The sequence below is a fragment of the Manis pentadactyla genome, chromosome Y, assembly GCF_030020395.1.
Source record: "Manis pentadactyla isolate mManPen7 chromosome Y, mManPen7.hap1, whole genome shotgun sequence".
Classification (NCBI taxonomy): Eukaryota; Metazoa; Chordata; class Mammalia; order Pholidota; family Manidae; genus Manis; species Manis pentadactyla.
In genome coordinates this window covers 26,753,459-26,771,332 of record NC_080039.1, presented here as the reverse complement: position 1 = coordinate 26,771,332, position 17,874 = coordinate 26,753,459, and the positions used below count along the sequence as shown (strand labels likewise).

At 38.5% G+C, this 17,874-nt stretch overlaps 1 pseudogene; it reads right to left on the bottom strand.

The window, feature by feature from the left end:
- LOC130682211 (putative bifunctional UDP-N-acetylglucosamine transferase and deubiquitinase ALG13) overlaps positions 1–17,874 on the bottom strand; it is a 63,300-nt pseudogene that overhangs the window by 31,181 nt on the left and 14,245 nt on the right.

The following is a 17,874-nucleotide window of genomic DNA, read 5'->3' as shown; positions in this document are numbered from 1 at the left end:
AGAGGTGTTACCATTTGTTCTTTCTCCTTACTTTGGTTTTCTTCTTCAGGGAGGACTTCTACAGTGTTTAGTCTCCTCTGCAGATCTTTAATACATCACTTTTCATTTTTTAAATCTTCCTTTTCTTCATTTTAGATTTCCCTTCTTTCTTACATCTTTCTCTGAAAGCATTATCTGTTGTATATTTTTGGTCATGTTTGTTATAGTTTTGCCTTCATTACTGAAATTACTTTCTTACATTTCTAATGCTTTCCTGAGGTCTGTCACATATGAGTTTTTCTAACTCATTTGCTATTTTTATACCATTTTATTAATGTCTTTAGCTCATTCTGAAATAGTTAATTAAGTAGGCATATTTCTGACATAACTCATGCCTTTAGGGATATTTTTCTTTTTTTCCCCTCAAAATATCTTTGTACAGAATTTTATTTTGCACTTTTCTTCCATTCATTTTTAAGTGAAATTATTTTTCATGAACTTTAGAATGAGTACAGTATAGCTTTTCTAACTTCATAGGACTTTATTTTCTTGTGCAGTATTAAAAACCATGAATGCTTTCTAGGATGCCTTGACTCTGTTCTCAACTTTAATCAGGACCTGCTCTTTTGACTATACTGATCAATTTTGATTGCACTCACAGCAGTTTCTCCTTGGAATGTCAGTTTTGAGTGTTCTTAGGGGCTAAATTGTTCCAAGCCCTTCAATTCCTTTACCATGTACCCAAAGCACTCACCCAATATTGGAGAGGTCAAATCCCTTCCCAGTCTTAGCTGCTCCTTCCAAATTGGCTGACTCACTTTCCCATGAATTATTAGTTCTTTTGTAGTTCTTCTGTTCTCAGGTCCATCAGACAACAGCCCCAATGCTTCTGTTTTCTTGCACCCACACAGACCTGATAGCATGCAAGTCTTGTGACTGGTGGTTTGTCCCGACCTCTTTAAATCTGGGGGGTTCAGGATGATGCCTTGGTCACCTAGTTTTGTTGTAAATATTGTCCATGGTTTGGTTTTGCTATTTCCGTTTTTATCTGGGGACTCAGATTGTAAACCTATGCTGTTGACATCACCTTTCCAGAATTCTGAGAACTTTAAATTAATTGACTCACTGGAATTCTACATTCTAAGTTGTTTCTATCAGTATGCCCAAATGCACAGATCAGAAAGGTTCAAAAACTTACCCAAAGTTACATAGCTACTAAGTTGTTAAACCAAGATTCAAGCCTAGATGTCTTAAATTCTGGAACCCATAATTCTTTATTACAACATTCATGGGAAAATGACTCATTATATGGCAAGTATTTTATAGCAAACTTTTTACCAATTATCTGTGAAGGGTGAAACATCTCTAATTCCTGTACAATAAAACTTGACTCAAAGTTTAAGAAACTTGTGAATTCCTCTAAACTCTCAGTGGAGTAGCAAAATAGCTACAAATCATATCAAAGCCAAATTTGCAAGAAAAAAACTGAAACTCTGGCTCTTAAATATCACGGATTCCTCAACTATAGAACATACTTTATTAACTAGCTTAAATTTAATACTGGTTATTAAAGTAATCCTACATAATCACTAGAATTGTTGTGTGTGCATGTTCATGAATAGCAAAAGAGGTTTCCAAAGTAGCAACCACTGATAACCTACCTGGCCTGCCTTGTGTAGGTGGAGATACAAATAGAGGCTGCATAACATTCTCTGAGGGAACTGAAGTGGTATTACCAACTTGATTAGCTGCTGCACAGTTTGATAAGACTGAAGCTGGAACATTACTGGCACAGGAAGCTGCAACTGCTGCAGAATTTACCAGCACCTGTAAGTGTGGAAGAAAGTTTAAAACTCTAAGTTCAGTTTTTCAAACAATATTGGTCTCTTACCTGATCCTAAATTTCATGAATTAGTATTCTGACTACTAAAACATCGAGAAGTCAATCTTTATGTAAACCCTGTATGGGAAGGAAGTTTTGGGAAGTTTTAGAAAATGACATAGACTTGACAGGTAATTTGTATTAGCTTACTCATCATACAAGAGATCCAGAGTAGAATATGAGTAGTCTAATGCCAGCACACAGAACCGTGTCTTGATCACAATAGATGCTCAATTTGTTGAATGAATTTACTACTCATTGTGCCAGGCACCACAAAGTACAATAATACTTAATATAGAAATATAAGCAGCTTCTTGAAAGTATGATGAAGGGCAAAGTGAACAAGAGGAAAAAAATCATTCTCCTCTGTTCAGACCATTGCAACTGCTTGATAACACAATGAAGATTACCTTCTGGGGGTAGTTGTATGAGGTAACTGTGTCCTGAGGAGACATAGATCATGGTCCTCTGTCCTGAAGAGACTTTAATGAATACAGAAATATAGTTAAATGAAGGGAAATCAAGAAACCAAATAACGCAACACATTAATAAAAAAATATGCTGTGTTTCAACATCTCCTAAAATTAAGCGAATATGGTATAGCCTCAAAGTATTCAAATTTGGAAGTGACTACTAATGTAATATTCCAGAAGGTATCAACCTGCTGCCTGACTGAGGTGACTGCTCTATTTCTGATCTACAGAGATCCTGATCATATGCAACTCTAGTCCCAATGTAGATACTAAAATAAAATGGAGGACTGTAATGTAAACACTTTCTTTGTGGCCTTCCTTGCCTCAGAAGCTTCAACATCAGTAGGACCAGCAGCAGTTTTGCTAAAAGAAAGCATGCCATTCGAAGATGTAACTTAAGACAAAGGTAGGTGTCTGGTTGTTCAGCCACATCCTATCCAAGAAGGATGTAGTATAGTGCAAACACTGCTCCCCTCTGGTTCAAGACCTTGTCTTTGTCAAAGTAAAATGATTTTAAAATGCTCAGAGTTATGCATGGCAAATTGTCATGACAGAAAGAAAAACTAGCAGTGGAAATTGGTAATAATGATAACGCAGAGGGTATCAAGGGAAGTAATCACAGGAAACAAGAGGAATCACACTGTGACAAAGGTGAGCCTAACTTATATGGACGTAAGATTGCATGTTTCTAAAGTCTGTTCAACTACAGCCAGAGCACCTGCCAAAAAGCAATCTTTGGCCCTGGCTCTGAAGATCCAGTATCAATGTTAAACTCTAGGAAAATATTTAGTTGAGAACTGGGCAAGGAAATAAGATGTAAGAATAAATGTTCACAGTTTTTCAGAAGTCCTGTGCCCAGAAATCTCTAAGTTCTGCATTGGTCCTCTCCCCTCAGAATGCTGTGAAAAAACTACATAGGAACTTGCTATGGATTTGGTGACTAGAGGGTAGAAGTGGAGCATATTATGAAGAGATTGAAAGCTACTGGTGATGTATGATAAAGTAAATTCAGAACAAAAGAGAACATGTGGCAAGTGAAAATAAGTGAACAGAAAGAAATGTCTACTCTTATTATCCCTGATGTTAAGATTTTTTACTTGTTTTCTTCATTTTTTTGTGCAAGTCGCTGTTTTAAGTGAAAGGCTATTTTAAGAGACACATGATATGAGACTACTAATGATGGAGGGGGAAAAACCTATTTCTCTAGATGGGCAAAGAAAGGAAAGGAGAAGTAGGGGGAAAAGAATTACACATCATAGTTTTCACCTTCCTAAGATGGCCTAAACAGTAAAATCAAAAATCTTGTACCTGAAGCTATCAAAGTTAAAATCAATCAAAGTTAGAGAACGGAGGGTAATTATTCAAGTTCTTCACAGATATTCCAGTTCTCCTGGGTACATGGTAGGTTGCTCTTCTGGCCTCATCTAAAGTGAGGTATGGCCATGTGACTTGCTTGGCCAATGAAATACAAGCAGAAATACTAAGAACCAGTGTTCAATTTCCTATCTTTAGCCCTGCCTAGGTGACTGTGAAAGCCCAAGTCCAACAGTCTGTGTCCCTGAGTGACTATGACGAAAAAGGCCTGCAACTAACCTGCACTGGACATACAATATCAGCAAGAAAACTGTCCTGTGTGATGCTGCTGAGATTTTCAGAGGTTGATACTACAGCTAACCTGACTAAACAGTAGTTGGTAACTAGAAGTAGGGTGCTCCTGTAACAAAAACCTAACTTGAGAAGATTATGAACTTGAAGCCATTGGGGGAAGACATTTAGAAAACAATGTAAGTTTCATATTGTGATTACTAGTAGACGAGTTTAATAAGGTATCCTAAGACAGACATGTATATAAAAGTAGTTTGCAGGCAAAAATGAAGGGAATAGAGTCCTTGAATACAGAAACTTGTAGGGTGGAAGCAACTGCTTCAACACACAACTATACAGATAAAATTGATAAATGCTCTGAACAACAAAGAACAGTTAAAACTTGGCTTCAAAGCAAGAATCCAAACTAAGGATATAGCACCTAATGAATCTTGAACTTTACCAAAATGGCTCATGAAAAAGCATCCAAAGATGGATCTTCCATCAATTCCTGATAAGCTCAAGGTATCTGCAGTTAGGTAAGAGAGAGACATAGGAATAAGAAAGCAAATAATTATAGCAAATCTAAGTAGTATATCTATTTAAAAAAAAGAACTGGCAGTATGGCTATTGGCACTTGAAACTAACAGGAACCAAAGCAGCAGCATAGTAAATCAGTCGAAGAAACTATAACAACTAAAACCGTGCAACTGAGATAAAATGTCCCTTGGGCCCCAATTTCCTATAAGTAAAAAGTAGGTTAAGTACCCAAGAGTTCTGGAAAACAGTGAACGAGGGAGCCCCTCTGGGGAGCAGTCCCCAGGCCTCAGCTGAGGGTCCTCACAATGTCTGTCTATCATAACACACTTGTTACAAGCAGGTAATGTTTCTCCCATTTTCCCCAAGTGGGAATTTTTACTGCAGTTTTTCAGTCCCCACTCCCCTGTCATAACCTGGGTGTGTAGGAGGTAAATTATTTTGTCTCTTTAATTTTAGGCTTCCAGATCAAGAGGAGCCACATCTGTACACAATACAGAAAGCACTACACATTTCCCAGAAACCTTGGACTGAGTTTAATTACACTGAACGTGATTTTGGGGTTGACACCCTTGAGGTAAAATCAAGCATTCTGCCTATAGGAGGGAGTTTGAGCTGAACTGTTTTAGTCCTTAAGTGCTTTTAAAATATTTCCAGCTTTTTGACTTCCAGGCACAGAGAAGTTAGATTCTTCGGTAGGATATACTCTGGCTGATGAAAAAGAAGTGCAAAGAAAGTGACTCATAGCATCTCCAGGTGGAAGCTGTAAGAGGCAGTGCACCATTCACTACCTTTTGGTTCCTGCCTTGGAAATCATGGTTGGAGCTTCCATCAGCCTGAGTCCCTGAGCAGAGCCCTCCTGTAGACCTCCACTGGACATGCAGCATGACCAAGAGGCAAACTTTTGTTATATTAAGTGAGATTATGGACCATTCCTACTAATACAAAAAGCGTGATGAAATCCTCTAAAATATCATGCCTGATGTTTTAATTTCCTCTTGTATTGACATGTATTAGGAATATCTGTAAACAGATTAATTTCGGAAAAGGGGTGTGATCTTGAATGAGTTACTTAATTTCTGGATCTCAGTGTCTTCATCCATAGGATGGAAATGATACCCTAAATACCTTATAGGATTGTTATGATTAAAACATATTTATATGTATAGCTGTTAGAACAGTGCCCTAGTACACAGTAGGAGCTATAGGTGCTGGCCATTATTGTTAAATACCTACCAAGTTTGCTGTAGATTCAGTTGTGCTATGAACATCTGAAGTTTCGTAATCTGGTTCTAGAGAATATAGACAAAGTAAAGTAAAAGGTGAGCATTATTTTAGAGTCTGAAATTTTATAAAATAATGATTAATGTCAGATTACATCTAGATCTCACTGACCTGAAGGATACATATATTCTTTGCATTTATATAAAAGACAGAAGAAGGATGTTCGTGTAGGGCTTTTTAGCTCAGCAGAGCCAAATGGCCAAATAAAACTTGCTTTTTCTCAAGTTTTATTGATAAGTGTTCAAAGCCAAAATGCATACATCCTTGAAACAAATGATTTGAGATATTACAGCCAATTTCTGAATTACAGAAATTGGCTGTAAACAATACAAATCTCTCCTCTGAAAATTCCCTTAGTTCTTAGAGGTCAGGCAGAGGTTAAAAAAAGAAAAACAGCTATTTCCAATTTTTCCAGTGATTAAGTTCATTGCTCTAGAGTTAGGACTGTCTATATTTGAATCCTGATGAACTGTATTACTTTAGGCAGGTTATTTAGTTTGTATCTCAATTTCTTCACCGTAAGACATGGATAACAGAACCTAGCTCATCAATAGGTGGGGATGGGGTAAAAGGACACGGTGCTTGACGTAAGAGTAAATGGTGTACAAAGTAATCTGAGTATAATCCATAGTTTGCAAAGGTTAAACATTACAGATATGTCATGCCTCATCTGTTTTTTCCACCTGTTTCAGGTAAATAATACATTTAAAATCGGTTTGTTCTGAAAGGATGGCTCAGTGGACTCAGGTACTTTGCTTTAAGATTGCTATGCCATTGAAATGCAGAGAAAGTCAATCTTCAACTGGACAGTTTTCCACCAAGCAAAACCCCACAGGTCAAAACTGTATTTGATTCTTAAACACATCACTTATCAAACACACATGCATGCAACCACTCCAAACATCAGGATTTAAGGTGAGAAACAAAGACTGTGATTATGCCACTACAACTGAGCAGTACATCTGAAGGAACCCACCAGGCTAAAGAGAGAAGACAAAAGGACCATGCTGGGTAAAAGAGCAGAGAGTACACATCCTTAAGCACATGCACCTACAAAGTCTTCACAGATTGATCCTGTGCTACATGTTTTCTTATTAAATTTCTGGAAATATCTATTTCCTTCTACATCAGTAACAGAAAGAGGAGCATCACAAGAAAATAAGCAACTTGACTGTTAAGTCATTCAGACTGCTTTGCACCTCTTTAATCACCAAATTCCTCCAGAAATGCTTCAGTTGGCATGCCACCTTACAGTAAAATGAGCACACTTGTGGTGAGAGGCACTGTAACAACTGTTAAGGGCATATATGTATACATTTTAGAGCCAGACAAACCTAAATTCAAAATTATCTCTGCCAGTCACAAAGAATCACATATTACATGATTCCATTTACATGAAATGGCCAGAATAGGCAAATCCATAAAACAGAACTCAGACTGGTGGTTTCCTAGGGCTGGGTGGAGGCAGATGGGCAGAAAATGGGGAGTAGCTGCTAATGAGTACAGGGTTTCATTTTGGGATGATTAAAATGTTCTAAAATTGATTGTGCTGATGATAGGTATGCAACACTGACTAAACACCACTGAATGGTATGCTTTAAATAGGTGAATTGTGTGGTATGCAGATATCTAAATGAAGAAATTATTAAAAATATAAATCTCTGTCACTTACCAAGAGTATATCTTTGTCTATGTCACTCACCCTTTCTATTTGTTTCCTTATATACAAAATAAGGACACCACATCCATCAGAGGGATAAAGTATTTTATTAAATTATCAATATAATTATTTAGTACTGTGGATGGTCAATAGGATTCAGTGAATAGTAATGTTCATCAACAAAGGAGATTAATTACTTTGGATTAAAGAGTTATCTCATAGAAGTCTTGTAAAATAATAGCTAGTCATGTGGAAATCCTAAAGTAGTTATACAAATTGTGAGGACAACATGAATAGTGTTTTACTAATAAGGAATAGTTGTTTTCCATACTGGAGTCCCACCAAATCAAATTCACTAAAGACATATGCAGAGACCTGAAAATAAGTTATAACAATTTAGCGGCCTACAGAAATAGAAGTTTCTTCTTCTAAGCAATACCAAAACATCTTCAAAAACCTAACAAGCTCTAAGATAAGAACTGGTAACTTTCAAAAACCAGAATATATACCCACAAAACTTTGAATCTACAATGCCACAGAATCATCTTCAAAAAAAAAACATTTATTTAATTGTAACTGGCTCACCATTGTCATTCTGGTCTTTGCCCTCCTCTGAATTCAAAGTCTGTGTGCCTGAGCTATGTCCTTGCCTTGCAACATAGTGTCTCGAAGGAACAGGCACCATTGTAGAGGGTCCTCCATGATTCTGTACCAAAGACACACACACACACATAAACATACACATGCAGTTCTCTCCCTCGGTAGTCAGAAGAAAAGAGCTATAAATATTTTAAATGTACTTGACGTTAGAAAAATGAAGAAATAATAATCAAGAAAACAGAAAATACTGCCCAAATTATTTGTCCACCTCTATCAACAAATCTCTAAGAACAGCTTAAAAAAAAGTTTTTCACCTTTAAAAGCTCTAAGATGCAAAACTCATGTTTTTCAGAAGGGCTTTATTTGGTTGTTTGTGTAAAAAGCTAAAATTTATACACATAGCCTTTATTTTAAAGAAAAAGGAAAAGGGAAAGGTAAACAGCTTTTTGAGTGAAGCTTTGACCTACTTACAGGTATAGTTGGATAAGCAGTCTCACTCTCTTCTTCAACTTCACAAACAGTAATGGTTTCTTCCAAGCCCCTGGGCATCTGTCCATTCTCGGGAGCAAAGCTATTCTCACTCTTCTTATTCATACAATGCATTTGGTGCTGACTACGCCTAAAGGAACTTAAGTATTTCAGAGTACGAGAAGGAGAAAAAAATGACAGAACATGGTAGTAACTTGTTTCTAATTTCTAAGTAACAATTCAAACATCTCAATGTTGAAACTTTAAAAAAATTTAGATCACATATTTGTTACTTAGCAATGAAGCCAAACTTACCCATTTTCTCTTTCAACACTGAATATTCACTTACCAAGATCTATAGGAGAAGTTATCATAGCTCTGGCAGCACCTTTTACCTGGGCCAGGGTAAAAACCAACTTTAGGGCCCTCCACATTGTGCCTATTTATAAAGCAAGATGAATCCCTAAGAACAGAGGGATGGGAAAATATAATTCTTTATTCAGTAGTGCTTGAGAAGTCAGTTCTTCAAGTTAAACAGAATAAACAACATCATTCTAAAATCATCCAAATACAGCCTTGCTCTCCTCAACACTGGTATTAGGTCTATCCATCATTCAAGAATATAATGCCACACTTATGGCGCTCACCTTGATAGCATTCTATCACCTAGCATCTCTTCCAACTGCTCCGCATTTCCCTAGACTCTGAGAATACTTATCTTCCAATACATCTATTAGACGAGAATTTAAGTATACATAACTTCTATCCTCTATGCTCCCTTTAGGCAGATATAAGAGAAATCTAAACTATTAAGATATTTCTAAATTCTACAGTAATTCTGTCCAGGAATGATTTACAGTATGTAAATAGAGATGTACATTATCGTTAAAGTCAGTAAAGCCTTACCTGGGCATCCCATATATCCAACTGGGTCTCTGAGATGAATGTTGAGGATGAGAATATTCACTAGACGTAGTACTGCCAGCTTCCTGTGACTGGTTATGCCCGTAACGTGTACTCTGCTGAAGTCTTGGCGGGAACGAAGTGTCTCCCTTGCTGTAAGCCATAGTCATATGAATCTCCTTTCCTCTAACTTTCTTGAACATCTTCTTCCGTTGCTTCATGTTCACATCTGACGTAGCTTACAGACAAACTAAGCGGCAGCAAATAAACTTCATAACCAAACCAAAAGATGTAGTGTCTCCTCCCAACTCTCACAAATGCCTCAAACTCTCGGATTTTTTTTAACAAACCAAATAAATACAGGGAGGGAAATTTTGTATTTGGAAGAGCAAAACCAGCAGGTCATCTCTATCTATAGACATCTCAACTCTATCTTTTGTGTAGGCAACTTTGGTCCTCAAAAAAGTCATTCTCATTGCTTATATTACTATTACCCAAGAAATTATGCCTATTAATATCCCTGGCTGCTTCTGTGAGATGTTTTTCCTCATTCTTTTGACAAATCTTGTCTCTAAAATCTATTTCAGCTTAACTTCATACAAAATCCCCTAGGAACCTGATTTTCAACCAGGGATAAATTTGCTACTTGGGGCACATTTGGCAATGTCTGGAAGCATTTTTCATTGGCACAACTGGGGGAGAGGATGCTACCAGTATTCAATGGACAGAGGCCAGAGATACAGGTAAATGCCCTACAATGTATAGGACCACATCCCAAAACAAAGTATTATCTGTCCCAAAATGTCAGCAGTGGTAAAGTTGAGAAACTCTATCTTAGAAGAAGACTTACGTTACACCTTGAAAAAATGCAATATAGACAAGTACAAGAAGGGGAAAATAATAAAACCTTCAGCATACAAACCCATTTCTGGGCCATAGATCCCCGAAATTTTCTGGTAACCTCTTCCTTTCTGAACAAGCACAGGATTCCAGACAGGAACAGGTGACACTTGGGTAACTGGTTTAAGTTAGGATACGTGCTATAAATAGCTATGAAATTGTATAAACTATTGTTAGATTTTCTAGTCTGTTTAAGGAACAACATGCCTTAAAATTTTAAAGATGTCACCATGAAGCCATTGCAACAAGACTCGATTCTCAGTAGTTACACATACCCCAACCCCTCCTGCTTCATTTTCAAGTGTATTCTACTTAAACCATTGACACTAGCTATCCGTTAAGGTTTTCTATTCAGACTAGAAAATCTAACAATAGTTTATACAATTTCATAGCTATTTATAGCACATATCCTGTTACAGAGGAGAGATTGTGATAGACAAGTTTACAAATACTTGTTTCCTCTCCTTGGAAGAGGATTATATTTTCCCTCCCCCATTGACTTCAGGCTCATCTGTGTAGCCCACTTTGGCCTATAAAATGTGAGCAGATACCTGAAGAACCTGCACATGATTTGTCATGGTCTCATTCCCTAAGTGTGATCATGGAAACATATGCCTAGATAGAGACTTTGCTGGACTGGGTCCTCTTTTCTGACAGACTGTAAACATTAGCTAAACAAGAAATGAGCATTATTGGTTTAACCCTGAGATTTCTTTGGTTGTTAGGACAGCATAACCTAGTTTAATGTTCTCAACTGGCAGAGGCTCAGTTAGCAAAGCAGCTTTCTAATACATCTGAACAGTTTTATACCAGAATTCTTTTGTATTAATATTCCTAATAAGTTTGCTAATGCCTAGGATTTGGAAACTTTTATACAAGGATGTATACTGAAACATCATACTTCAGCATATGCTTTTACAATTTGAAGTAAGTTATCTTAAGCTTCTACCAGATATAACTCTGGTTCTTTTACTAGCATGCTGGTAATTCTCAACAAAAAACATCAAGAGCCAAAGATTTTGGTAATTCAACAACTTTTTATATTCTCACTTTTCTGCCAATTCTTCAATGAAGACTGTTACTGAATTGTTCTCATTTCCAACTTCCTGAATGTAAGCATTATAGTATCTTCCACCTGAATCCAAGTGAACCTGAAATGGGAAGAGACAGTAAGAATATATCTAGTCTCAGGTTGACAGACATTATCTGGCTTCTGCCAAATAAAAAGATCAGTTCTCCCAAATGGAGTTCAGACGTGTACTTATTAAACCAGTTGATAATCAACACTGGCAGTCTGGTTCAATGGAGGCAGCACATGCTGAAAGAGCCTTATATCTAATCACAAACATTTGTAATTAAAATTTAACACAAACATTAGAAGGCACATTTTTCTAGCACTTTGTAAATTAGTTTTCTAAACTTTATATTAATAACTAAAGCCACAAATTATTTGGAAAAACATATTACTAAGGAGGGGTGGAAGATGGCGGCGTGAGTAGAGCAGCGGAAATCTCCCAAAACAACATATATCTATGAAAATATAACAAAGACAACCCTTCCTAGAATAAAGACCAGAGGACACAGGACAATATCCAGACCACATCCGCACCTGCGAGAACCCAGAGCCTCGCGAAGGGGGTAAGATACAAGCCCCGGCCCCGCGGGAGCCGAGCGCCCCTCCCCCCAGCTCCCGGCGGGAGAAGAGCAGGCAGAGCGGGAGGGAGACGGAGCCCAGGGCTGCCGAACACCCAGCCCCCGCCATCTGGGACAGAGTGCAGACACAGTACGTGCCCAGGGGGCCCTGGATGCTAGGGAAACAGGGCAGCAGGACTGGTGAGCGGGCACTGGAGGCCGGGCGACAGAGGACATAAGAAAAGCGCGCGACCATTTTTTTTTTGCTTTTTTGCTGTTTTGTTTTGGCGAGCGCTTTTTGGAAGTCTTAAATGGATAGGGACCCCAATACTAGGGAAAAAGCGCAGAAAGACCGGTGAGCAGAGGCCTGAGGCTGGCACCGGAGAATAAAGAAAAACGAACGACCACCTTTTTTTTTTTTTTTAATTAAAAAAAATTTTTTTTTTTTTAATTAAACAATTTTCTTCTTTTTTTTTTGGTGGGCGTTGTTTTGTTTTGGCGGGTGCTTTTTGGAAGTCTTAAAGGGGCAGGGCGGGCCACTTAATCCAGAGGTAGGGAATCCGGGATCTCTGGGCACCCTAACCCCTGGGCTGCAGGGAGCAGGGAGGCCCCTTACGGAGATAAATAGCCTCCCAGCCGCTCCTGCTCCAACGCGACTCCACCATTTTGGAGTAGCTGCCCGAGCCAGGCCACGCCCACAGCAACAGCGGAGATTAACTCCATAGCAGCCGGGCAGGAAGCAGAAACCCTGTCTGTGCGCAGCTGCGAAGCACAAGCCACTAGAGGTCGCTGTTCTCCCAGGAGAGGAGGGCCACAAACCAACAAGAAAGGAAGTCCTTCCAGCCGTCACTCGTCCCAGTTCTGCAGACTATTCCTATCACCATGAAAAGGCAAAGCTACAGGCAGACAAAGATCACAGAGACAACACCAGAGAAGGAGACAGACCTAACCAGTCTTCCTGACAAAGAATTCAAAATAAGAATCATAAACATGCTGACAGAGATGCAGAGAAATACGCAAGAGAAATGGGATGAAGTCCGGAGGGAGATCACAGATGCCAGAAAGGAGATCGCAGAAATGAAACAAACTCTGGAAGGGTTTATAAGCAGAATGGATAGAATGCAAGAGGCCATTGATGGAATTGAAATCAGAGAACAAGAACGCATAGAAGCTGACATAGAGAGAGACAAAAGGATCTCCAGGAATGAAACAATATTAAGAGAACTGTGTGACCAATCCATTGGAACAATATCCGTATTATAGGGGTCCCAGAAGAAGAAGAGAGAGGAAAAGAGATGGAAAGTATCTTAGAAGAAATAATTGCTGAAAACTTCCCCACACTGGGGGAGGAAGTAATCGAACAGACCACGGAAATACACAGAACCCCCAACAGAAAGGATCCAAGAAGGGCAACACCAAGACACATAATAATTAAAATGGCAAAGATCAAGGACAAGGAAAGAGTGTTAAAGGCAGCTAGAGAGAAAAAGATCACCTATAAAGGGAAACCCATCCGGCTAACGTCAGATTTCTCAACAGAAACCCTACAGGCCAGAAGAGAAGGGCATGATATATTTAATACAATGAAACAGAAGGGCCTTGAACCAAGGATACTATATCCAGCACGACTATCATTCAAATATGACGGTGGGATTAAACAATTCCCAGACAAACAAAAGCTGAGGGAATTTGCATCCCACAAACCACCTCTACAGAACATCTTACAGGGACTGCTCTAGATGGGAGCACTCCTAGAAAGAGCACAGCACAAAACACCCAACATATGAAGAATCCAGGAGGAGGAACAAGAAGGGAGAGAAGAAAAGAATCTCCAGACAGTGTATATAAAAGCTCAATAAGTGAGCTAAGTTAGGCAGTAAGATACTAAAGAGGCTAACCTTGAACCTTTGGTAACCACGAATTTAAAGCCTGCAATGGCAATAAGTACATATCTTTCAATAGTCACCCTAAATGTTAATGGGTTGAATGCACCAATCAAAAGACACAGAGAAAGAGAATGGATAAAAAAGCAAGACCCATCTATATGCTGCTTACAAGAAACTCACCTCAAACCCAAATACATACACAGAATAAAAGTCAAGGAATGGAAAATGATATTTCATGCAAACCATAGGGAGAAAAAAGCAGGTGTTGCAGTACTAGTATCAGACAAAGTAGACTTCAAAACAAAGAAAGTAACAACAGATAAAGAAGGACATTACATAATGATAAAGGGCTCAGTCAAACAAGAGGATATAACCATTCTAAATATATATGCACCCAACACAGGAGCACCAGCATATGTGAAACAAATACTAACAGAACTAAAGGGGGATATAGACTGCAATGCATTCATTCTAGGAGACTTCAACACACCACTCATCCCAAAGGATAGATCCACTGGGCAGAAAATAAATAAGGACACGGAAGCACTGAACAACACAGTAGAGCAGATGGACCTAACAGACATCTAAAAAACTCTACATCCAAAAGCAGTGGGATATACATTCTTCTCAAGTGCACATGGAACATTCTCCAGAATAGACCACATACTAGGCAACAAAAAGAGCCTCAGAAAATTCCAAAAGATTGAAATCCTACCAAACAACTTTTCAGACCACAAAGGCATAAAACTAGAAATAAACTGTACAAAGAAAGCAAAGAGGCTCACAAACACATGGAGGCTTAACAACACGCTCCTAAATAATCAATGGATCAATGACCAAATCAAAATGGAGATCTAGCAATATATGGAAACAAATGACAACAATAACACTAAGCCCCAACTTCTGTGGGACACAGCAAAAGCAGTCTTAAGAGTAAAGTATATAGCAATCCAAGCATATTTTAAAAAGGAAGAGCAATCCCAAATGAATGGTCTAATGTCACAAAAATCGAAATTGGAAAAAGAAGAACAGATGAGACCTAAGGTCAGCAGAAGGAGGGACATAATAAAGATCAGAGAAGAAATAAATAAAATTGAGAAGAATAAAACAATAGCAAAAATCAATGAAACCAACAGCTGGTTCTTCGAGAATATAAACAAAATAGATAAGCTTCTAGCCCGACTTATTAAGAAGAAAAGAGAGTCAACACAAATCAACAGTATCAGAAACGAGAAAGGAAAAATCACGACGGACCCCACGGAAATGCAAAGAATTATTAGAGAATACTATGAAAACCTATATGCTAACAAGCTGGGAAACCTAGGAGAAATGGACAACTTCCTAGAAAAATACAACCTTCCAAGATTGACCCACGAAGAAACAGAAAATCTAAACAGACCAATTACCAGCAACGAAATTGAAGCGGAAATCAAAAAACTACCAAAGAACAAAACCCCCGGGCCAGATGGATTTACCTCGGAATTTTATCAGACATACAGGGAAGACATAATACCCATTCTCCTTAAAGTTTTCCAAAAAATAGAGGAGGAGGGGATACTCCCAAACTCATTCTATGAAGCTAACATCACCCTAATACCAAAACCAGGCAAAAACCCCACCAAAAAGAAAACTACAGACCAATATCCCTGATGAACGAAGATGCAAAAATACTCAACAAAATATTAGCAAATCAAATATCAAAAATACATCAAAAGGATCATACACCATGACCAAGTGGGATTCATCCCAGGGATTCAAGGATGGCACAACATTCGAAAGTCCATCAACATCATTCACCACATCAACATAAAGAAAGACAAAAGCCACATGATCATCTCCATAGATGCTGAGAAAGCATTTGACAAAGTTCAACATCCATTCATGTTAAAAACTCTCAGCAAAATGGGAATAGAGGGCAAGTACCTCAACATAATAAAGGCCATCTATGATAAACCCACAGCCAACATTATATTGAACAGCGAGAAGCTGAAAGCATTTCCTCTGAGATAGGGAACTAGACAGGGATGCCCACTCTCTCCACTGTTATTTAACATAGTACTGGAGGTCCTAGCCACGGCAATCAGACAAAATAAAGAAATACAAGGAATCCAGATTGGTAAAGAAGAAGTTAAACTGTCACTATTTGCAGATGACATGATATTGTACATAAAAAACCCTAAAGACTCCACATCAAAAACTACTAGAACTGATATCGGAATACAGCAAAGTTGCAGGATACAAAATCAACACACAGAAATTTGTGGCTTTCCTATATACTAACAATGAACCAACAGAAAGAGTAATCAGGAAAACAACTCCATTCACATTTGCATCCAAAAAAATAAAATACCTAGGAATAAACCTAACCAAAGAAGTGAAAGACTTTTACTCTGAAAACTACAAGTCACTCTTAAGAGAAATTAAAGTGGACACTAACAGATGGAAACGCATCCCATGCTCGTGGCTAGGAAGAATTAATATCGTTAAAATGGCCATCCTGCCCAAAGCAATATACAGACTTGATGCAATCCCTATGAAACTACCAGCAACATTCTTCAATGAACTGGAACAAATAATTCAAAAATTCATATGGAAACACCAAAGACCCCGAATAGCCAAAGCAATCCTGAGAAAGAAGAATAAAGTAGGGGGGATCTCACTCCCCAACTTCAAGCTCTACTAAAAAGCCATAGGAATCAAGACAATTTGGTACAGGCACAAGAGCAGAGCCACAGACCAATGGAACAGACTAGAGAATCCAGACATTAACTCAAACATATATGGTCAATTAATATTTGATAAAGGAGCCATGGACATACAATGGCGAAATGACAGTCTCTTCAGCAGGTGGTGCTGGCAAAACTGGACAGCTACATGTAGGAGAAAGAAACTGGACCATTGTCTAACCCCATATACAAAAGTAAACTCAAAATGGATCAAAGACCTGAATGTAAGCTATGAAACCATTAAACTCTTGGAAGAAAACATAGGCGAAAACCTCTTAGACATAAACATGAGTGACCTCTTCTTGAACATATCTCCCCGGGCAAGGAAAACAACACCAAAAATGAGTAAGTGGGACTATATTAAGCTGAAAAGCTTCTGTACAGCAAAAGACACCATCAATAGAACAAGAAGGATCCCTACAGTATGGGAGAATATATTTGAAAATGACACATCCGATAAAGGCTTGACGTCCAGAATATATAAGGAGCTCACACACCTCAACAAAAAAAAAACAAATAACCCAATTAAAAAATGGGCAGAGGAACTGAACAGACAGTTCTCCAAAAAAGAAATACAGATGGCCAACAGACACATGAAAAGATGCTCCACATCACTAATTATCAGAGAAATGCAAATTAAAACTACAATGAGGTATTACCTCACACCAGTAAGGATGGCTGCCATCCAAAAGACAAACAACAACAAATGTTGGCGAGGCTGTGGAGAAAGGGGAACCCTCCTACACTGCTGGTGGGAATGTAAGTTAGTTCAACCATTGTGGAAAGCAGTATGGAGGTACATCAAAATGCTCAAAACAGACTTACCGTTTGACCCAGGATTTCCACTCCTAGGAATTTACCCTAAGAACGCAGCAATCAAGTTTGAGAAAGACAGATGCACCCCTATGTTTATTGCAGCACTATTTACAATAGCCAAGAACTGGAAGCAACCTAAATGTCCATCAATAGATGAATGGATAAAGAAGAAGTGGTACATATACACAATGGAATACTACTCAGCCATAAGAAAAGGGCAAATCCAATCATTTGCAGCAACATGGATGGAGCTGGAGGGTATTATGCTCAGTGAAACAAGCCAAGCGGAGAAAGAGAAATACCAAATGATTTCACTTATCTGTGGAGTAAAGGAACAAAGGAAAAACTGAAGGAACAAAACAGCAGCAGAATCACAGAACTCAAGAATGGACTAACAGGTACCAAAGGGAAAGGGACTGGGGAGGATGGGTGGGTAGGGAGGGATAAGGGGGGGAGAAGTAGGGGGGTATTAAGATTAGCATGCATGGGGGGGTAGGAGAAAAGGGTGGGCTGTACAACACAGAGAAGGCAAGTAGTGATTCTA